Here is a 25,437-nt window from a genome sequence, read left to right as displayed (position 1 = left end):
ATCTATCTCTCCACCACTCGATTGGCCTATGCGTCCAAGGAGATTTTTTATTATAACGTTGTCACATTAACGTTTTGGCGAATACCTGTGTAAGATCGGACGTGAAGCGATGCCAGTTTGCCACTACAGTGGCGCGGATCAGGATTCTGCACAGCACACGCTAGAGTTTTGCACGGCTTGGTACTCTGAGCGTCAAATCCTGGTCCGAGGGATCGAGCAAGATCTTTCCATGCGAGCTGTTGTGTCAGCGATGCTCCAAAAGAAATCAGCGTGGAAAGCCATGATCTCCTTCTGTGAGACTGTTATGTCCCAGAAAGAGTCATCTGAGAGAGATGGAAGAGGACCGATCTATATCGGCGTGGAAGACGAAGGCGTCGTTGCCTATCTCTTGACTCTTCAATGCCCGGGGTACAATAAATTAGTCCCCCCATCACCCCCCACCCCCACTGGCTGTAGACGTGTGAGAGGGGACTTGCACGTTCGTTTTTGAACATCCCAGGACGAGCTGTTTGGTGGGAGCATTAAAATGCTTGCCGTCTATGACGAGCTCCAACAATCTTGACTAGAGTGAGGCACGGGCAGAAGGGCGGATGCACATGCGCAAGCGATCCCGTAGCTCCTCCAACTTCATATTGAAGACGGCCATCGCAGAGGTTTTAGAGGTAATATAACCCGTTTCTACCCCAAGAGACGGGCATCTTCTTGAAGATTTCCTCTGCGTTAAGAGGAAGAAAAAAATCGTCCGTAAACAAACTTTACAGACAACCATTTTTTTATAATCACTTTTAAAATGTATTTTCAAACTATTAATCTAACATCACCTCCAGTTTTTCTACAACCTTATGAAACATAGTCCTGTACAAAAGTATAGCAATATATATACCGGACACTTTGCAGTTTGCCCGTATGTTATCAGGCGTTACATACAAATAATAATAAATTATATTAATAAGTATTCGTCAGTTGCAGAATTATATCAAATAAGTAACACAAAAATTTAACGACATGATGATAAACGTAGCGTCTAAAGGAATGAGCTTAAAAGTCCAGGTCGAGATTCACTGTATCTTATGAAACTTTTTATATCTTGAACTCGGTTTTCGCCTAAAAAAAATTACAGATACAATATCTAAAAAAGTTAGCCTAATAGAAGAATATGGTAACTAAGAATAACTGATGAGTAACTGCGGAGTTCCTTGCCGATTCTCCTCTGCAGAAACTACATTCGAAACCGATGGTAGCTTCACTTTTAAATTATTAATTTTTAAAATTTCGATTCAAAATTTTAGGTAATGTCCGACAGGGTCAGTCGGAGACGCGGGTTCGATCCCCGCTGGAGCGGTCAATCTTTGATATGATATTCAAAAATGTTTAGAATTCCTAATGTGTGGGGTGGGTAACACAAAAATAAAATCGTACATATCTATAGCTCAAGTACAATATTCCGTTCCCTGCGCGTGGAAAGCTTCACGGGCGCGCGAATCTCTGCAAGACAGAACTGGGCCCTGTACCTTGTCTTCACGCAGGAAGAGAAGAAGTTGCTGGTGGACCAAGGATACGGGAAAGGGGAGGGGTCGCGTGTCTTGACTATCCACGAAGCACAGGGCCAGACGAGTGAGAGTGTCATCGTCATCTAGACGAGGAATGGGAGGGTGCGAATACATGACAGCGTTTCGCACGCGATAGTCGCGGTGAACTAGACACGCCAAGGTCTGTGTCTACTACACCGACGACAGAGATTACGCTACCAGTCGCTTCGTCAGGAGGCGGAGTTTAGGCAGAGGCTCCAGAAAAAGACATTCTCGAGCATAGTCTCAAGATGGCGATTCATAATAGAAACACCGCCGTCGTTGAAAGTGTTCTCGAGATGTTAAAGTAAAATTCGAATAGGTTGCTTTGCTTGGGGGCAGTAGGTGGTGATATAGTTAATATTAAAATATATATTTTTAAGAAAACGTTTACGCAAGTAAATAATGTAAGATTAAGCTAGATATAAGTATATTATTATAAGGAAAAAAAATAAAAAGAAAAAAAAAATAGTAATAATAATAATAAAATCATAGATAAATTGCACCATACATTAGAATTAGAACTGGTCGGTGGACTCACGTCTCTTTTGGAGACATTAAGCTCATGTAACTTGAACAGTGATGTTGCTGAGTAACGCCTAACTTTAAAAAAAATGCATGTTTTAGAATAAAAAAGGACATGGGTTCAAAAGCCCGTGGATGTATATCACTTATATAAATATAAATATAAATATAAATAAATAAATATATATATATATATATATATATATATATATATATATATATATATATATATATATATATATATATATAAACTTTACCGACACCAATCGGCGAAGCAGTCTAATATAATTATCGAGGCATGGGTATGTCACATTCTATTTTAGAAAATCTAGTCTTAAAGTATTTTAACGTAGATGTAAAGCAATTAAATCAAACAACATTATAACATTTAATTTGTGTAATTTTATTGACGAAAAACGTTTACAGTGTTCCTAATTAATAAACTAAATTTAATTAATGAATGAACATTTATTTTATAAAGTGTCTGTAAATTGCATGTGTGTGTGTGTGTTGCATGTGTGTGAGTAATAATAAAGCTATAATATTATTTCTATTTATATCACTCTCACAAGCTTATAATCGTACTCCTGTGACAAAAATATAGCAAAATGTATTGCGCGTTAATTGTTATTGTCACAAGCGGCCTTGCAAATAATAATGAACTGATTTTAAAAAATATGAGTTAGTTGCAGACTTACAATTAAATATGTGATACTAAAATTTAATGTCGTGACAACAAACGACGTGTCTAAAGGAATAATTTCAAGCACGTAGAATTTGAAAGGTCGAGCTCCAATATACCTTACAAAACGCTTTATATCTTTGACGCGGTTTTCATCTGGAAAGTAAAAAGTACAAAACCTTAAAATATAATCATTTTGAGATCAAAGGAAATTAATTATGCTATTAACATTACACAGAAACTCGGAAAGTTAATAAATAAGGGAAAGAATATATTTAAAATATTTTTTTGCGCTTACATTGCTACATCTATTAACTACGTTTGCATCTCCAAGTAAAACTTTTAAAATATTAGCGTTACCTTTAATGCAACAGATCGTTAATAAATAACTTTTAAATGATACTAAACACAGATAATTTTATAAAACGTTTATCATTAAATTATCAGTTTTATAAACCGACTTCGAAAATAAGAATTTTCTCAATGCCACTGAGTTTTTTTTTTCAAAACTGGTTAATACTGAGTGTCATTTAAATTTGATCGAGATTTGATGTTATCATCATCTGTTTGAGTTAGATACAAGTATAAATATTCTTGAGATATATACTAATAAAGAGGATTTAACTAGTGTTAAGATTATTTATAAACGACTTTTCACTGGATCCTTTATTTACAATAAATAATAAAATGATAATTCACATTAATATAGTATTAAAAACGAATGTAAATTTTAATAATTTCAAATTTATCATTATTAATAAATACTTATGATTTTCAAATATGTTAAAAGGTATAATAATTATTATTTCATCATCATCATCATTTCAGCCTATCGCAGTCTACTGCTGGACATAGGCATCCATAAGTTCGTGCCAAAAATGGCGTGTGTTTTGCCCATAGTCACCACGCTGGGCAGGCGTGTTGGTGACCGCAGGGCTGGCTTTGTCGCAACGAAGACGCTGCTGCCCGTCTTCGGCCTGTATATTTCAAAGCCAGCAGTTGGGTGGTTATACCGCCATCGGTCGGCTTTTTAAGTTCCATGGTGGTAGTGGAACTGGGTTATCCCTTAGTTGCCTCTTACGACACCCAGAGGAAGAGAGGGGGTGGCTTTATTTTTACTGGCGTAGCCACACAGCGCAAGCACAATTATTATTTAAGGTTTGTAATTGTCCTAACACTAGATTATTAGAAACATTGTTACTAACGCTATATGGGCTAGTCCCGAAATGAAAATTTATCATTATTTCTATTCCAAATTTACTATTTTTTTATTACCTACGTTATATTATTTTTGTACAATAAAGAATGTTAAAAAAAAATATTTGTCGATGATGATGATGGTGGTGGTGATGATGATAAAGATAAAGAGATTAGGGGTATCTTTACATATATGTAATTCAGTGTGTTTCAGTATTTTAGGCTAGTTCTTAAAAGTAGAATCAGAGGTTTATTTAGTACTAGCTGAACCCTGCGCGCGTTGCTACGCTATTTTCTATTTATTTTTTTGGTCATAGTAACTCAGTAGCCTTTGTGTGCTCATGCAAAACACTTGCTGAAGATCATGACATATCAAATGCATCGTTTACGATTCTATAAAGGACATACAGACAAACATTAATTTATATATTTATCGATTTTTTTGTTATTTCAAGGAAACTTAAAATCTTTTACAGTCACACAAACCATTTTCTAAAACAAGTAAATCTTGCAAAGCAATCTTCAGTTTTTCGACCTCATTTGATAATGCCTCTGCTGCTACTGCAGGTGCAAAAAGTCTTAATAGAAATATGACAGCACCAATAACGTGTCCCAACTGGTCATTTATATTTTCCTGTAAAGCAGACTGAAATGATTCTTCTTCTTTCTAATTAAAATTAATAAACGACTCACACCCAACGTCCTCTAGAATTTACTCTAGTGTCAGGGGTCCGAAAACACTCGCAATACACAAACACACTCGTCTAGACCACGGGAATCAAAATATGGCCAAAACAAATGTTTGTCTTATGCGACGATACACAACAGCCAAAAACCAGTGCTGGGATCGTTGCGCCACGCGTCGTCAAAACTAAGCTACTTAATATTCTAATGCGATGTTTGGAAAGATAAGAAAACATTATATTAAAGTTTTTCCAGAATACTTACAAATCCCATTGATTTTAATTGTCTTGCTATATTATATATCAACGACATCACGAGCGGTACATTCGCAAATACAGCCACAAAATACTGAAAAACGAAAAAAATTAAACTAAACAAGCCAACTTTTATATATAGTTTAGCAATTTTATAAGTTACTTACAATATAATCAAATGATTTTTTAACATTTTCAATCGAATCTATGAGAGACTTGTACAAAATTTGCGCTTTTTTTGATTCCTTGTTTATAATCTTTTTCAAAGAAGCTAATCTTATATGAGTAACACGGAAAATAAAAACGAGAATAACAAATGAAATATCAACAGGTAGATATATAAAGAAATACAAAATCTTTGCATAGAAACTACTAAATAATTGAACGTTGAAAATTCCAAACAAAGTTTGAAACAAAAGTGCGAGCAAGCAACTTATTATAATTTTAAGTTCGAAATAGTTGGAAGAGTTGTCCACTTTAAGTTCGGAATCTATCCAAAAAAATGTTTTAAAAATTTCTGGAATGTATTATGTTCACCAGTTAGTTGTAATATTAGAATATACAAATAATTCTCTACAATTAATATGAAAATCCAAATATAATACATAATAATATTATCTGAGTCAGGAAATAGTAATAAAAAGTAAATAATTCGTAAAACGAAGTGAAAAGCGGCGGAACTTAATTTAATAATTATTTTATGACAAGTAGATTTATATGTGATAAAACCGAAATCATAACCAAATAAGATTTGAAAAATAGCAAAGAATTTTTTAAATACATTTGAAAATGACGTTTTGAATGTCGAAGTAGTTGTAGTTTCTAGAATCACAATACTCATATTTATTTAATTTTTTTTCTTTTTTATCACAACACGACTAGCGTTACGTGTAGTTTGGTGGGTTTTATTTGAACTTATTATTGAAAGAAATAATGTAACTTTATGAAGTGATTGGATTTGAATCTATTCAATATTAGATAGTGTGTAACATTGTACGTCGTTAAATTATATTTTAAACTAGCGACCCGCCTCGGCTTCGCACGCGTGCAATCATCATTACAGCCTATACAGTCCACTGCTGGACATAGGTCTCCACAAGCTTACGCCAAAAATAACGTGAACTCATGTGTGTTGCCCATAGTCACCACGCTGGACCTACCCGCCTGCCCAGCGTAGTGACTATGGGCAACACACATGAGTTCACGCCATTTTAGCGCAAACTTGTAGAGGCCTATCTCCAGCAGTAGACTGCAATTGGCTGAAGTGATGATGATGACATAAAACACATCACAGTATAATGATACATTTTTTTTTTTGTAGAAGTCAGCAGTAACGTAATAATATAAGAATAGTATTGTGCGTATGAAATGTAGTAGGTGTAAAATGATTTCGTCTATAAAATTCGAGTTACAAACAAACAAACAATTCTAACATGTTAAGAATTGCTCTATTTGAATGAAGAATATAATTGTGATGATATTTATGTTTGTGTAACTGGTATAATAGGAACAGATTGAACGAAAAATAATCAAGTGTTAGATAAAATTTTCAGTATAAAATAAAAATTTAATTTATTAAACAAATATCTCAATTTATTGTTTAATTAAAAATTAGTCGTCCCAACGTTTCAAAAAAGTACATCCATGCTTATATGTATAACTTAGTTGTATATATAAATCTATTGAAATAATTAAAGGAACCTTTTCACTAACATAACGTCACTTCGGGCTTTTTTGAATTAGCCTTCGAGTATGAATTATTTATCAATCACTCCTAAATAACAATGTAAATCCAATATGTTGTTAATGGGTAATGTATCCTTGACTTATATTATTAATAACACGATTGGTTGGCTGAAATATTATTTCTGAGTCTAAGCTTTATATAATTATGTATAATCAATAAATAATAGATGAAAGGTTTTAAAAAGATAAACATAAATGTATCAAAATCCTTTTATGACGAAAATAAACTTTACCGACAATCGGTGAAATAGTCTAATATAATTAACGAGGCATAGGTACGTCACAGGCTGTTTTGGAAAACCTAGTCTTAAAGTATTTTAACGTAGATGTAAAGCAATTAAATCAAACAACATTGAATCTTTTAAATTGTGTAAATTTATTGACGACAAAAGTTTACAATGTTCCTAATTAATAAACTAAATTAAAATAATGAATGAACATTTATCTTATAAAGTGTCTGTAAATTCCATGTGTAAGTAATAATAAAGCTATAATATTATTTCTATTTATATCACTCTCACAAGCATATAATCGTACTCCTGTGACAAAAATATAGCAAAATGTATTGCGCGTTAATTGTTATTGTCACAAGCGGCCTTGCAAATAATAATGAACTGATTTTAAAAAATATGAGTTAGTTGCAGACTTACAATTAAATATGTGATACTAAAATTTAATGTCGTGACAACAAACGACGTGTCTAAAGGAATAATTTCAAGCACGTAGAATTTGAAAGGTCGAGCTCCAATATACCTTACAAAACGCTTTATATCTTTGACGCGGTTTTCATCTGGAAAGTAAAAAGTACAAAACCTTAAAATATAATCATTTTGAGATCAAAGAATATTAATTATGCTATTAACATTACACAGAAACTCGGAAAGTTAATAAATAAGGGAAAGAATATATTTAAAATAATTTTTTGCGCTTACATTGCTACATCTATTAACTACGTTTGCATCTCCAAGTAAAACTTTTAAAATATTAGCGTTACCTTTAATGCAACAGATCGTTAATAAATAACTTTTAAATGATACTAAACACAGATACTTTTATAAAACGTTTATTATTAAATTATCAGCATTTATAAACCGACTTCGAAAAACTAGAAGTTTCTCAATGCCATTGATTTTTATTGAGCACTAGCTGACCCGGCGAACTTCGTATCGCCTAACAGTGACTTTTAAGTATTATCACAAATCTTTTGCATGGGAGTATAGAAAAGTGTTGTTTTTAGACTTTTTCAAGAAATTTAAAAATAAAATTTTTAAATTTTTCTCTCCGTAAGACCATCCTCGCGTGCGTGGTGAGTATGGGCAAAACACATGAGTTCACGTTATTTTTGGCGTAAACTTGTGGAGGCCTATGTCCAGCAGTGGACTGTATAGGCTGTAATGATGAAGAACCATCCTCGTACTTCAAGGAATATTTAAAAAAAAGAATTAGCGAAATCGGTCCAACCGTTCTCGAGTTTTGCGCTTAGCAACACATTCAGCGACTCATTTTTATATTATAGATATGGACATAATTTTCTACTGTGTGTATCGATGTTTATGATATTTTTTTCAAAAACTGGTTAATGCTATGATAGAGTGATGAGGAATGAATTGTGGTCAGCATTGTCCGTGAATGGTGTGAGCAGTGTCCTCATACGAGAATTGCAATCTCTTTATAGGGATTCTAGTGCTTGTGTGAGGATAAATGGGTTATACGCTGAATGGTTTAATATCGAAAAAGATGTTAGACGGGGATGTGTAGCGACACCGTGGCTGTTTAATCTATTCATGGACAATTGTTTGACAGATTTAAAAGAGAATGAAAATGGGTTGATAATGAATGAGTTACTCGTCAAATGTTTTCTCTATGCTGATGATCAAGTATTACTTGCGTCTTCGCCCGAGGAGTTGCAGGAGATGGTAACTGATATGAGTGGAACTTTTGTAAGAAAGAGAATGAAGATGAATGTAAAGAAGACGAAAGTGATGGTGTTTGAAAGAGATGAGGCAGTGACAGGCTGCAATATCGTGATTGGAGATGAACGAATTGAACAGGTGAATGAGTTTGTGTATCTGGGTTCAAAGTTTACAAGAGATGGAAAGTGTGAGAGTGATATTGAAAGAAGAGTGAATGCAGGAAACAGGGTGAATGGAACTTGGAGTGAAAGTTGGATATGGCAGAAGAAACATGAAAGCAGAATAAATGTACCATTAAGAAGTATGGATAGGAGTTAAATTGAGTGACAGGATAAGAAATAGTGAGATAAGGAAACGTTGTGGTCTGATATAAGATGTAGTGACAACAATTGAGAAAGTTATGCTCCGATGGTTTGGTCATGTCGAGAGAATAAGTGAAGAACGATTTACAAAAAAAGTGTATAGTGTGAGTGTGAATTGAAGGGTTGGAAGAAGTAGACCTAGGCGGACGTTCCGAGACTAAATAAGGGACATCTTGAAAAAAGGCCAGGTCAAGAGTACCCTAAACCGAAGAGCATGTATGAAGGGAATAATGATAGTGGACGAAGAGAAAGAAGTATGTAAGGATCGTAGCTAGTGGAAAGAAGTTGTCTCTGCCTACCCCTACGGGAAAGAGGCGTGATTATATGTATGTATATGTATGTATGTATGTTAATGCTGAGTGTTATTTAAATTTAATCGAGATTTGGTGAGTACTGTTTGAGTTATATACAAGTATACATATGCTTGAGTTATATACTAATAAATAGTATTTAACTAGTATGAACATTATTTATAGACAACTTTCCACTGGATCCTTTATTCATAATAAATAATAAAATGATAAATTACATTTACATAATATAAAAAAAGAATTTAAATTTTAATAATTTCAAATTTATCATTATCAATAGGTAAATATTATTTTAAAATTCGTTAAAGTGTATAATAATTATTATTTCATCATCATCATCATCATCATTTCAGCCTATCACAGTCTATTGCTGGACATAGGCATCCATAAGTTCATGCCGAAAATGGCGTGACACCACGCTGGGCAAGCGGGTTGGTGACCGCAGGGCTGGCTTTTGTCGCACCGAAGACGCTGCTGCCCGTCTTCGGCCTGTATATTTCAAAGCCAGCAGTTGGGTATTTATCCCGCCATCGGTCGGCTTTTTAAGTTCCATGGTGGTAGTAGAACTGGGTTATCCCTTAGTCGCCTCTTACGACACCCAGAGGAAGAGAGGGGGTGGCTATATTTTTACTGGCGTAGCCCACAGCGCAAGCACAATTATTATTTAAGGTTTGTAATTGTACTAACACTAGATTATTAGAAACATTGTTACTAACGCTATATGGGCTAGTCCCGAAATGAAAATTTATTATTATTTCTATTCCAAATTTACTATTTTTTGATTACCTACGTTATATTATTATTTTTGTACAATAAAGAATGTTAATAAAAATAAATAAAAATATATTATTTATCGATGATGATGATGGTGGTGGTGATGATGATAAAGATAACGAAATAAGGGGTATCTTTACATGTATATAATTCAATCTGTTTCAGTATTTTAGGCTAGTTCTTAAAAGTAGAATCAGAGATTTATTTAGTACTAGCTGAACGCTGCGCGTTGCTACACTTTTTCTTATTTTTTGGTCATCGTAACTCAGTAGCCTTTGTGGGCTCATGCAAAACACTTTGCTGAAGTTCATGACATATCAAATGCATCGTTTACGATTCTATAAAGGACATACAAACAAACGTTAATTTTTATATATATCGATTTTTTCTTATTTCAAGGAACTTAAAATCTTTTACAGTCACACAAACCATTTTCTAAAACAAGTAAATCTTGCAAAGCAATCTTCAGTTTTTCGACCTCATTTGATAATGCCTCTGCTGCTACTGCAGGTGCAAAAAGTCTTAATAGAAATATGACAGCACCAATAACATGTCCCAACTGGTCATTTATATTTTCCTGTAAAGCAGACTGAAATGATTCTTCTTCTTTCTAATTAAAATTAATAAACGACTCACACCCAACGTCCGTCACTAGGATTTACACCTGTGTCAGGGGTCCGGAAACACTCGCAATACACAAACATAATTATCTATACCACGGTAATCAAAATATCATTCATCATCATTACAGCCTATACAGTCCACTGCTGGACATAGGCCTCCACAAGTTTACGCCAAAAATAACGTGAACTCATGTGTTTTGCCCATAGTCACCACGCTGGGCAGGCGGGTTGGTGACCGCAGTACTGGCTTTGTCGCACCGAAGACGCTGCTGTCCGTCTTCGGCCTGTGTATTTCAAAGCCAGCAGTTGGATGGTTATCCCGCCATCGGTCGGCTTCTTAAGTTCCAAGGTGGTTGTGGAACCTTGTTATCCCTTAGTCGCCTCTTACGACACCCACGGGAAGAAAGGGGGTGGCTAAATTCTAAATTCTTTAGTGCCGTAGCCACACGGCACTCAAAATATGACCCAAACAAATGTTTGTCTTATGCGACGATACACAACAGCCAAAAACCAGTGCTGGGATCGTTGCGTCATGCGTCGTCAAAACTAAACTACTTAATATTCTAATGCGATGTTTGGAAAGATAAGAAAACATTATATTAAAGTTTTTCCAGAATACTTACAAATCCTATTGATTTCAAATGTCTTGCTATTACATATATTAACGTCATCGCGAGGGGTACATTCGCAAATACAGTCACGAAATACTGAAAAACGAAAAAAAAAAATTAACTAAACAAGCCAACGTTTATATATATTTAAGCAGTTTTATAAGTTACTTACAATATAATCAAATGACTTTTTAACATTTTCAATCGAATCTATGAGAGACTTGTACAAAATTTGCGCTTTTTTAGATTCCTTGTTTATAATTTTTTTCAACGAAGCTAATCTTATATGAGCAACACGGAAAATAAAAACGAGAATTACAAATGAAATATCAACAGGTAGATATATAAAGAAATACAAAATTTTTGCATAGAAACTACTAAAGAATTGAATTTTATATATTCCAAACGAAATTTCAAACAAAAGTGCAAGCAAGCTACTTATTATAATTTTAAGTTCGAAGCAGTGGGAAGAGTTGTTCACTTTTAGTTCGGAATCTACCCACAGTAAATGTTTCAAAAATTTCTGGAATGTATTATGTTCACCAGTTAGTTGTAATATTAGAATATAGGAATAATTCTCAACAATTAATATGAAAATCCAAATATAATACATATTATCGAAGCTAGGAAATGTTAATAAAAAGTAAATAATTCGTAAAACAAGGTGAAACGCAACGGAACTTAATTTAATAATTATTTTATGACAAGTAGATTTATATGTGACAAAACCGAAATCATAACCAAATAAGATTTGAAAAATAGCAAAGAATTTTTTAAATATATTTGAAAATGACGTTTTAAATGACGAAGTAGTGGTAGTTTCTAGAATCACAATACTCATATTTATTTATATTTTCTTTTTTATCACAACACGACTAGTGTTACGTGAAGTTTGACGGCTTTTATTTGAACTTATAATTAATAATATGACTTTCTTAAGTGATCGGAATTGAATCCATTAAATATTAGATATTAGAGAGTGTGTAACATTACACGTCGTCGTTAAATTATATTTGAAATATGTAGAACACACATCCTATGACTTAGAGTTACTTATCCACGTAAGAATAAACTAGCTACTTATCGATAGAAAACATTTTTAGAATTTTTTTAAGTACATCGGAACTCGAGTGATCGATATGTCAGTTTTTTTTTTTCGTTTTCGCAAATACAAGTATTGTTGCTCTATTCTAGTTTGGATGTAATTTACATTTTGGCTTTATAAACGAACAAAGCAAACCTTGCAACAAAGATTGAAAAGTACCTAGCGACCTTCTAAGAAGAGAAAAGAAAACGATAAAAATTCTTAGAAACAAATAATAATTATTTTTATGAATCGTGAATCTTTTTATAAAGTAGCCGTGGAGTTTCTTGTCGGTTCTTCTCTGCAGAATCTACATTCGAAACACATAGTAGTTTAACTGTAAAAATAATAATCACATTTAAAATTTTAAATGATAATCATTAATCCGAAAGTGCTTTTGAAGCCTATTTGAATAAAGAAAATTTAATTTTTAAATCCTTAAAACTATGCGTTAAGTCAAAGTTTGTAAGTATAGAATGCTCTTCTCAAATTTGAATGGGGCCAAATGACACACACTACATTTCGATTAAAAAAATTGTCGAAATCGGTCCACCCAGTCAAAAATTCTGAAGTAACATACATAAAAAAAATACAGTCAAAAAAGCTAGCTCACTTTCGAGGCGAGTGCGCGGCAGCCGCAACCATGTCTTGAGCCCGACTAGAAAAAAGGTCAGGCTCAACCAGATCATGTATCTTGACCGGATCAGGGTAGAATGAGGCATGCCAGATCCGGCAAGCTCTATCAGGACCAGGTCTCGTCCAGACAAGGATAGCCTGATGTAAAATATAATCAAGTATTGTAAGGCATACTGGATCAGGACCTGGTCCGGTCCAGATCAGGATAGCCTGAAAGAAATTACGCGAAATGAGCCTGACTCGCGCTATTAATGTTTTTAAGTGCACTTAGTAATACAGTTATCAAGACAGTCTAGCAGGGAGTCCATTTCTACACAGTGGAGCAGTCGTAAGTAATAGGAAATAGTTAATTAGTAGTCAATTATTACACGTAATAAGTAAAATTTAATCAATAATAATAATAATTAATTAATAACATAAAAATATATAAAAATTATTAATATTTAAAGTAAAAACACAAATAAACAATACATTGGAAAAATAAACGGAAATAAATATAATAATAATTATGTTAAGTAACATATTTATAATATCAGTTCACTTTTTTTTTTGTTAAACAATTTTTTCAAGAATATACATTCGTGTTTTTAAAAGGTTCGGACAGAACCGGCTGATCAGGATGAGATGATATTTCCTAATCTGGACCCGATCAGGAAATCTCAATTTTTGTTACTACATCTTCTTTCAGAACACAACGTTTCCTTATCTCACTATTTCTTATTCTGTCACTCAGTTTAACTCTTATCATACTTCTCAACATTCTCATCTCAACTGCCTTTATTCTGCTTTCATGTTTCTTCTGCCATACCCAACTTTTATTTCCGTACATGAGTGTCGAAACCAACACCCCCTTATGCACAGCCAAACGAGCCTTGTTAGATACCCTCCGACTGCTCATAAATGAGTGCAAAGCTCCATTCACCCTGCATTCACTCTTCTTTCAATATCACTCTCACACTTTCCATCTCTTGTAAACTTTGAACCCAGATACACAAACTCATTCACCTGTTCAATTCGTTCATCACCAATCACGATATTGCTGTCTTTCACTGCCTCATCTCTTTCAAACACCATCACTTTCGTCTTCTTTACATTCATCTTCATTCCCTTTCTTACAAAGGCTCCACTCATATCAGTTACCATCTCCTGCAACTCCTCGGACGAAGACGCAAGTAATACTTGATCATCAGCACAGAGAAGACATTTGACGAGTAACTCATTCATTCTCAACTCATTTTCATTCTCTTTTAACTCTGTCAAACAATTGTCCATGAACAGATTAAACAGCCACGGTGACGCTACACATCCCTGTCTAACACCTTTCTCGATATTAAACCATTCAGTGTATGCCCCATTTATCCTCATATAAGCACTAGAATCCCTATAAAGAGATTGCAATGCTCGTATGAGGACACTGCTCACACCATTCACGGACAATGGCGACCACAATTCATTTCTCATCACTCTATCATAGGCCTTTTCTAAATCTACGAACGCTCAATAGACTTTTTTGTTTTTGGCCAAACACTTTTCGGCTATGCGCCGCAAAGAAAAGAACTGATCCGCACATCCCATTCCCTTTCTAAATCCCATCATTTCGTTCACAACCCTCTCAATCAACACTTTCGTTCACAACCCTCTCAATCAACACTTTTGCATACAATTTACCGACGACGCTGAGGAGGCTTATACCGCGGTAATTCCTGCAGTCCTGCCGTGACCCTTTTCCCTTGTACAATGAGATGGTTACGGCTTTGCACCAGTCTCCCAGTACTTACCCAATTCGCCAACACAAATTGAAAAGGCGGTACAGCTGGCTAGCCACTATGCCATGTCCAGCCTTCAGCATTTCGACGGTAATCCTGTCATACCCTGCAGCCTTATCTAATCTCATACTTTTCAATGCTTTTTCATTCATGCTTATCTCACTTTCATCACCATTTATACTCTCTTCCATGGAAGGTGCCATGTGTTGTACCTGCACTTCCTCTCTTTCGAACAAACTTCCAAAATACTCTTTCCATCTCTTTAACACACATTCTTCTCCTTTTATAATGCTCCCATCTTGACTCCTGATTGTACTCAGTTCCGAGGTAGAGGTTTTTCCTCTAGCAGTTTTGATGGATTTCCAGAAAAACTTGATGTTTGACTGGAAATCTTCAGTGAGCCTTCTATCAAAATTCGTCGCTAATTTCAATCTTTTATACTTCATTCTTGCTTCCTTTATCTCGTCATCCGTTGCCTTTTAAACTTTTTGGTTAGCTTTTGTTGCTAACCTATCCAACCACGATTTCTTCTTTTCTTGCACAGCTTTTTGTACATCTTTATCCATCCACACATTAAAATGTGTTCTTCCTTCCTTTCCTTCTTTTAGTTACCCCGCATATCTCAATAGCAACATTCACGACCCCTTTCTTAAATTTATCCCACAAATCTTCAATAACACCTATCTCTTCTATGCCTTTAAAACTTTCTTTCAGTTTCTCTACATACTCGTCTTTCTTTTCCTTTTCTTGTAGGTTTTTCACTTTCACTCTGTCCAGAACACTCGTAGGCTCGGCCTTTTGATGTCGCCACCTTTTAAAGAGGCCACGCATTCGGGCTACGACCAGGAAGTGGTCTATGTCGAGGCCTTCACCGCAGTATGCCCGAGTGTCTAGCACTTTCTTCCTCAGTCTTTCATCCACTATTACAAAATTAATCATACTTCTAGACTAACCCTCATCTCTTGTATACAAATAAATCTTTTTGTGGTCAAACATTGTGTTGGCCACGCAAAGAATTCATTCCAAGCATACTTCAAGCAGGCTTCTCCCATTGTCATTCACTCTCTCATCCCCAAACGTACCCAGAACTCTTTCATACCCATCACGCTTCACTCCAACCCATCCATTAAAGTCCCCTAACATCATGATCCGTTCATTTTCTCCGCAATTATTCAAGACATCTCTCATGCTATCCCAAAATTCCTCTCTCTCTTGTTGGGCTTTTGATGACTCACCTCCGCGCAGCTCTGTCGGTGCATAGACCCCAAGGATAAAAAAGCGAGTGAGTCCGACTTTTAGCCTGATCCAGAGAAGTCTTGGGCTTACACATTCATGCTCCATCATACATTCAACCATTCGAGAGGAAAGAATCACACGAACTCCCTGACAGCCTCGGCTGGTTTCGGGGACTCCCGACCAGTATGCCGTGTAGGTACCATGCACTGTGGTGTCACATCCCTTCCCCTTAGTTTCATTCACGCATAGAACATCATTCATCACATTTATTTTTTTCATTCAACACACATACATCGTTCATCCATCATCTGACATACTTCACCTACCTTACCATCCATTCCTCCTCTTACATTCAACATAGCGAAGCGGTTCTCCATGGGCCACTTTTCACCTCCGCGAGAAACGAGACGTGATGGGTGGCGAACCACATCGCCGCCATTTTGGTTATTTAAATTGTTTTTGACCATTGCGTTCCCACGAATAGAAAGGGAAAGGTTTGTCCACCCCAGCAGAGCCCCGCATGCCAGGGTAAGAGCTGGCATAATTCTGGGTCGCCCGGTCCCAGGGTAGAGTGGCACGCTAATGACTAGGCTTGCCCCTAGCCACGCATCCATCCGCGCGGCAGACGTTGGATTGGCGGAGAGGGTAGGAATAGGGAAAGGGAAGGATAGGTGGTGTGCAAAGGAAGATTAGTAAGTTGGTGTGGGGAATAGAAAATGTAGGATATTACCGCCCAGAGGGTAAGGCATAGAAGAGTAATAGCTAGGGAAGCCGGGGTCGCATACCTGTATACTATACCACAACTGCCGGACAGGTAATTGGGGTGAGTATCCCATGACATATTCAACATGTAAAGAATTGCTCTATTTGAATAAAGAATTTATATAATATGAACAGATTGAACGAAAAATAATCAAATATTCGATAAAAATTTTAGTATAAAATAAAAATGTAGTTCATTGAACAAATATCTGAATTTAAAATTAGTCATCTCAACGTTTTGAAAAAGTACATCCATGCTTGTATTCATATAAATCTATTGAAATAATTACACCATTCACCATTTCACTCGCGTAGCGTCACCTAGGGCTTCTTTGAATAAGCCTTCGAGTGTGAATTATTTATCACCACAGTTCTAATAACTTCTAAAATGACAATGTAAATGTAATTTTGTTAATGGTTAATATATCCTTGAGTTATAATAATATAAATAACATGATTGGTTGACTGAAATAATATTTCTGAGTCTAAAGCTTTATATTCTATTTTTTTAACCGACTTCAAAAAAAGGAGGAGGATATTTTATGTATGTTCGGGTGTAACTCCATCGTTTATGAACCGATTTTGATGATTCTTTTTTTGTTGGAAAGGAGATATCCCTAGTTTGGCACCTTGATAAGGAAACCAGGATCTGATGATGGAATCCCAGAGAAATCGAGGGAAACTCTCGAAAATCCGCATAACTTTTTACTGGGTGTACCGATTCTAATGATTTTTAATTTAATCGAAAACCGGTGTTTATCATGAAGTTTATCATTTAAATTTCATCGAGATCTGATTACAACTTTAGAGTAAGTGTGTAGTTTGATAATGCGTATTTACTTGACTATTTATTCGTCTACCTACGTTTTATTACTTGTCAATACAATTGAAGTCGGTTTTTCTTCGTTTGCCTGCAAACACAATTATTATGAATAGTCTTAAATAGTAAACATATATGGCGTACTTCCGGCCACAGACAATAGAATAATATTATAAATATAGTAAAGTGACACAAAGAGCAAATGAAGAACAATATTAATAAGCCATAGACGAATATAAAATTCATTTTATGTTCAAATATTTAATGCTAACATACTACTACATTAACATGTAGCCTTGACTTATATTAATATAAATAACACTATTGGTTGACTGAAATATTATTTCTGAGTCTAAGCTTTATATAATTATGTATAATCAATAGATAATAAATGAAAGGTTTTAAAAAGACAAACATAAATGTGTCAAAATCTATTTATGACGAAAATAAACTTTACCGACAACAATCGGCGAAGCAGTCTAATATAATTATCGAGGCATGGGTACGTCACAGGCTGTTTTGGAAAAGCTAGTCTTAAAGTATTTTAACGTAGATGTAAAGCAATTAAATCAAACAACATTATAACTTTTAAATTGTGTAATTTTATTGACGAAAAACGTTTACAGTGTTCCTAATTGATAAACTAAATTAAAACAATAAATGAACACGTGTACTGCATCATAATATTTGAAATATTATCTTATAAAGTGACTGTAAATTGCATGTCTAAGTATTAATAAAACTATAATATTATTTCTATTCACATCACTCTCACAAGCTTATATTCGTACTCCTGTGACAAAAATATAGCAAAATGTATTGCGTGTTAATTATTATTGCCACAGGCGGCCTTGCAAATAATAATGAACTGGATTTTAAAAAATATGAGTTAGTTGCAGACTTACAATTAAATATGTGATACTAAAATTTAAGGTCATGACAACAAACGACGTGTCTAAAGGGATAATTTTAAGCACGTAGAATTTGTAAGGTCGAGCTCCAATATACCTTACAAAACGCTTTATATCTTTGACGCGGTTTTCATCTGGAAAGTAAAAAGTACAAAACATTAAAATATAATCATTTTGAGATCAGAGAATATTAATTATGCTATTAACATTACACAGAAACTCGGAAAGTTAATAAATAAGGGAAATAATATATTTGAAAAATTATTTTTTGCGCTTACATTGCTACATCTACGTACGTTACGTTTGCATCTCCAAGTAAAACTTTTAAAATATTAGCGTTAGCTTTTATGCAACTGATCGTGACTTAATAACTTTTAAATGATACTAAACACAGATACTTTTATAAAACGTTTATTATTAAATTATCAGCATTTATAAACCGACTTCGAAAAACTAGAAGTTTCTCAATGCCATTGATTTTTATTGAGCATATGGACATAATTTCTACTGTGTGTATCGATGTTTATGATATTTTTTTCAAAATCTGGTTAATGCTATGATAGAGTGATGAGGAATGATTGTGGTCAGCATTGTCCGTGAATGGTGTGAGCAGTGTCCTCATACGAGCATTGCAATCTCTTTATAGGGATTCTAGTGCTTGTGTGAGGATAAATGGGGCATACACTGAATGGTTTAATATCGAAAAAGATGTTAGACGGGGATGTGTAGCGACACCGTGGCTGTTTAATCTATTCATGGACAATTGTTTGACAGATTTAAAAGAGAATGAAAATGGGTTGAGAATGAATGAGTTACTCGTCAAATGTCTTCTCTATGCTGGTGATAATAACAATAATAATAATATACTTTATTGCACATTTAAATAAAGAACAAAATTAAAATTACAAGCAATTATAGTAACAAATTGTACAACCAGGCGATCTTATTGCTAAAAAGCAATCTCTTCCAGACAACCTGATAATGAAAGGGATATTGCTTTTCAGATGGGCAGGTGGTAAACAGATTTAAATAAGTCAAAGAAAAAATAAAAAATAAAAATAGAATATATAACAATTATATATGCATATACATTATACACATACGTACGCAATAAAAAAAATAAATAAATAAAAACATTTACATACACACTAATATATAAATACAGTAATCGTATAATATATAGATTCATGGCAAATTTAATGATCTTTTATCAATTGAATGTAGTGAGTTTAAAATAATTATAGACTGAGGTAATATGCTTTCAAATGCTTCTTAAACAGAAACAAACTTTGAGCTCGTCTTATGGCCACAGGTAAGTCGTTCCATAGCAAAACAGCTTGCACAGCAAAGGAGTTTTTATAAAAGTTTGTTCTGTGACGGGGTACACGCAGCTTAAGGTTTTCTGATGACCTTAAAATTTCACTATGTGAACCAAGGAATTCGAACTTATCCTTTAGGTAAACAGGTGTTGACGGATGAAATAGTACACAGTACAGAAGAGACAATATATGAGAATTTCGGCGAAGACGAATGGGTAACCAGTTCAGTTTTTTACGAAATTCCGGTGATCAAGTATTACTTGCGTCTTCGTCCGAGGAGTTGCAGGAGATGGTAACTGATATGAGTGGAACTTTTGTAAGAAAGAGAATGAAGATGAATGTAAAGAAGACGAAAGTGATGGTGTTTGAAAGAGATGAGGCAGTGACAGCCTGCAATATCGTGATTGGAGATGAACGAATTGAACAGGTGAATGAGTTTGTGTGTCTGGGTTCAAAGTTTACAAAAGATGGAAAGTGTGAAAGTGATATTGAAAGAAGAGTGAATGCAGGAAACAGGGTGAATGGAACTTGGAGTGAAAGTTGGATATGGCAAAAGAAACATGAAAGCAGAATAAATGCAGCATTAAGAAGTATGATAGGAGTTAAATTGAGTGACAGGATAAGAAATAGTGAGATAAGGAAACTTTGTGGTCTGATATAAGATGTAGTGACAACAATTGAGAAAGTTATGCTCCGATGCTTTGGTCATGTCGAGAGAATGAGTGAAGAACGATTTACAAAAAAATTGTATAGTGCGAGTGTGAATGGAAGGGTTGGAAGAAGTAGACCTAGGCGGACGTTCCGAGACCAAATAAGGGACGTCTTGCAAAAAGGCCAGGTCAAGAGTACCCTAAACCGAAGAGCATGTATGAAGGGAATAATGATAGTGGACGAAGCGAAAGAAGTATGTAAGGATCGTAGCTAGTGGAAAGAAGTGGTCTCTGCCTACGCCTACTGGAAAGAGGCGTAATTATATGTATGTATATATATATATATGTATGTTAATGCTGAGTGTTATTTAAATTTAATCGAGATTTGATGAGTACTGTTTGAGTTATATACAAGTATACATATGCTTGAGTTATATACTAATAAATAGTATTTAACTAGTATGAAGATTATTTATAGACAACTTTCCACTGGATCCTTTATTCATAATAAATAATAAAATGATAAATTACATTTATATAGTATAAAAAAAGAATTTAAATTTTAATAATTTCAAATTTATCATTATCAATAGGTAAATATTATTTTAAAATTCGTTAAAATGTATAATAATTATTATTTCGTCATCATCATCATCATTTCAGCCTATCGCAGTCTACTGCTTGCATACTGGCATACTGCTACATAGGCATCCATAAGTTCGTGCCAAAAATGGCGTGAACTCGTGTGTTTTGCCCATAGTCACCACGCTGGGCAAGCGGGTTGGTGACCGCAGGACTGGCTTTGTCGCATCGAAGACGCTGCTGCCCGTCTTCGGCCTGTATATTTCAAAGCCAGTAGTTGGGTGGTTATCCGGTCGGCTTTTTAAGTTCCATGGTGGTAGTGGAACTGGGCTATCTCTTAGTCGCCTCTTACGACACCCAGAAGAAGAGAGGGGGTGGCTATGTTTTTACTGGCGTAGCCACACAGCGCAAGCACAATTATTTAAGGTTTGTAATTGTACTAACACTAGATTATTAGAAAGATTGTTACTGACGCTATTTGGGCTAATCCCAAAATGAAAATTTATTATTATTTCTATTCCAAATTTACTATTTTTTATTACCTACGTTATATTATTTTTGTACAATAAAGAATGTTAAAAAAAAATATTTGTCGATGATGATGATGGTGGTGGTGATGATGATAAAGATAAAGAGATTAGGGGTATCTTTACATATATGTAATTCAGTGTGTTTCAGTATTTTAGGCTAGTTCTTAAAAGTAGAATCAGAGGTTTATTTAGTACTAGCTGAACCCTGCGCGCGTTGCTACGCTATTTTCTATTTATTTTTTTGGTCATAGTAACTCAGTAGCCTTTGTGTGCTCATGCAAAACACTTGCTGAAGATCATGACATATCAAATGCATCGTTTACGATTCTATAAAGGACATACAGACAAACATTAATTTATATATTTATCGATTTTTTTGTTATTTCAAGGAAACTTAAAATCTTTTACAGTCACACAAACCATTTTCTAAAACAAGTAAATCTTGCAAAGCAATCTTCAGTTTTTCGACCTCATTTAATAATGCCTCTGCTGCTACTGCAGGTGCAAAAAGTCTTAATAGCAATATGACGGCACCAATAACGTGTCCCAACTGGTCATTTATATTTTCCTGCAAAGCAGACTTAAATGATTCTTCTTCTTTTTAATTAAAATTAATAAACGACTCACACCCAACGTCCGCCACTAGGATTTACTCCTGTGTCAGGGGTCCGGAAACACTCGCAATACACAAACACATTGTTTTTTTTGGTATCGCAGAGGCACCCATTTACGGGTGATATCCAGGCCGCCCGGGTAAGCAATCCTAGACCGTATGTCGACTTCAGCACTTGGGGGTGCAGTACCGACCAAACCCCTGCGGGAGCCTTCAACCGCTTTAATTGGAGGGTCCCGGATCTGCAAGCAACAGGATCCCTCCAGCGACCGGCTGGCCTCGGCGAAAACGCCAGACTTCTCCTCCATGGGGACTATCCGGCTCACCACACAAACACAATCGTCTAGACCACGGGAATCTAAATATGACCCAAACAAATGTTTGTCTTATGCGACGATACACAACACCCAAAAACCAGTGCTGGGATCGTTGCGCCATGCGTCGTCAAAACTAAGTCACTTAATATTCTAATGCGATGTTTGGAAAGATAAGAAAACATTATATTAAAGTTTTCCAGAACACTTACAAATCCCATTGATTTCAATTGTCTTGCTATTACATATATCGACGACATCGCGTGGGGTATATTCGCAAATACAGTCACGAAATACTGAAAAACAAAAAAGAAATTAAACTAAACAAGGCAACGTTTACATATATGTTCAGCAATTTTATAAGTTACTTACAATATAATCAAATGATTTTTTAACATTTTCAATCGAATCTATGAGAGACTTGTACAAAATTTGCGCTTTTTTTGATTCCGTGGTTATAATTTTTTTCAACGAAGCTAATCTTATATGAGTAACACGGAAAATGAAAACGAGAATAATAAATGAAATGTCGTCGGGTAGGAAAATTAAGAAATACAAACTCTTTACATAGAAACTACTAAATAATTGAACGTTGAAAATTCCAAAAGAAATTTCAAACAAAAGTGCGAGCAAGCAACTTATTATAATTTGAAGTTCGAAATAGTGGGAAGAGTTGTCCACTTTAAGTTCGGAATCTACCCACAGTAAATGTTTAAAAAACTTCTGGAATGTATTATGTTCGCCAGTTAGTTGTAATATTAGAATATAGGAGTAATTCGCCACAATTAATATGAAAATCCAAATATAATACACATTATCGAAGTTAGGAAATATTAATAAAAAGTAAATAATTCGTAAAACAAAGTGAAACGCAGCGGAACTTAATTTAATAATTATTTTATGACAAGTAGATTTATATGTGACAAAACCGAAATCATAACCGAATAGGATTTGTAAAACGACAAAGAATATTTTAAAGACATTTGAAAATGTCGTTTTGAATGCCGAAATAGTTGTAGTTTCTAGAATCACAATACTCATATTTATTTAATTTTTTCTTTTTTATCACAACACGACTAGCGTTACGTGGAGTTTGGTGGGTTTTATTTGAACTTATTATTGAAAGAAATAATGTGACTTTATGAAGTGATTGGATTTGAATCCATTAGAAAATTACATTCATAAGTAAGCATGGCATGAATTATTAGGTATTAGAAAGTGTGTAACATATGTCGCGCGTTAAAAAAATAATCTAGTGAGAAATTAAATTTTTAACAAGACGAACTAAAAAAATTAAAAAGAAACTAACTATATTTCTATTAAAGGATGATGACTAGGCTATGTCTTTGAACTCAATCTGTAAATAGATGTAGTTAAAATATTGTGAGCAGGTGACGTTGGTACTGTGTGGCTACGGTACTTAAAGAATACAGCCACCCCCTCTCTTCCCGTGGGTGTCGTAAGAGGCGACTAAGGGATAACACAGTTCCGCTACCACCTTGGAACTTAAAAAGCCGACCGGTGGCGGGATAACCATCCAACTGCTGGCTTTGAAATACACAGGCCGAAGACGGGCAGCAGCGTCTTCGGTGCGACAAAGCCAGCCCAGCGTGGTGACTATGGGCAAAATACATGAGTTCGCGCTATTTTTGGCGTGAACTTGTGGAGGCCTATGTCCAGCAGTGGACTGTATAGGCTGTAATTATGAGCAGGTGAACTATTAGCACTAGCTATCGATCCTTCTCCTACTTGGGGAAAAAGGCCTATACCCAGTAGTGGAATATTACAAGCTGAAGCAAGCAATTGAGAGTAGTGTTAGATAATTTGGCAGAAACCATGGAACCTCATTGATTGTAGCATTCGCATTCAGCCTCTAGCATCCCACTGCTGGACATAGGCTTCTTTCTCCATTTAGGAGAAGTATTGGTGCTTAATCCACCACGCTGCTCTTCTGCGGATTGGGAGACCTCTCCGAGGTATGGTGGGAGACCCACAAGAACAGACATCCAAACCGCAAAGTAATATTTGCACAAATACAGATATCGATCCCAAGCGGGAATCGAACCCGCAAACCGTCGGTGTTTTAGGCGACTACTCGCACAACTACACCAGAGCGGTTGTCGTTGATTTTATATCCCTCGAAAATTTACCAGAATACCCAGTGGATAAAAGAATCATGGCCAGAGAGGGCACTTTAAAAATTAGCAACGACATTGCTTCCAAAACAGTAAAAAGAAAATTATATTAAACAAAAACCAGAAAACCAAAAAACGTCCACTGGAATAACGAAGTTGGTTTTTCGTGACTCATATTTAATTGTTTTAAAAAATCATTAAAGGTCATACAATAATTGAATAAGTGTTGGTATTGTATTTATGTACTCCTTGAAATTAAATGCTGCGTACCTTATTTATTAAATGCTTATTACAGACATTTACCTATCTAGCTACAGGGCTAACCACAACATTAACTGCTGTGCTAACGCTAAGTATAGTATTATAAGGAAATAATAATAATACAAAAAAAAAAAAATTGTAACATACATTAGATTACGAACCGGTCGGTGGACTCACGTCTCTTTTGGAGACATTAAAAACATAGTCTGACTTAAACAGCGATGTTGCTGAGTAACGCCTACCTTGAAATAGAAAAAAAAAAAAAAAAAAAAAAAAGTGCATGTTTTTAGAATAAAAAAGGACATGGGTTCATAAGCCCGTGGATGTATAATATATATATATGTATTAAAAAAAAAAAAAAAAAAAAAAAAAATGAGCTGGTGACGTGTGGATGGTTTCGACACATACGATTGGCTGTCTCGTGTTTGTCCTGATCATTTCATGGTCATACTGTTACTTTTTGTCTTGTATATGTCTTTTTTTCTCCGACGTTTTTTTCTCTCGGCCTACACTAGGGACATTACTTTATCTTATTTATTGTAATATTTAATAAAGCCGAGGACATAAT

The 25,437-nt window shown here is 34.9% G+C and overlaps 1 long non-coding RNA gene across 1 annotated transcript; it reads left to right on the top strand.

Annotated features, from left to right (window-relative positions):
- The first annotated feature begins 1,580 nt into the window (after nt 1-1,580).
- On the top strand, nt 1,581-25,120 carry LOC123657879. Its single transcript, XR_006743792.1, has 2 exons — nt 1,581-1,685; nt 25,089-25,120. It is a non-coding gene; the product is annotated as an uncharacterized LOC123657879 (long non-coding RNA).
- The last annotated feature ends 317 nt before the right edge of the window (nt 25,121-25,437 follow it).

This window comes from Melitaea cinxia, chromosome 11, assembly GCF_905220565.1.
Source record: "Melitaea cinxia chromosome 11, ilMelCinx1.1, whole genome shotgun sequence".
NCBI classification, from domain to species: domain Eukaryota; kingdom Metazoa; phylum Arthropoda; class Insecta; order Lepidoptera; family Nymphalidae; genus Melitaea; species Melitaea cinxia.
Note: the sequence above shows the minus strand (reverse complement) of the source record. Positions and strands in the feature narration are given on the sequence as shown.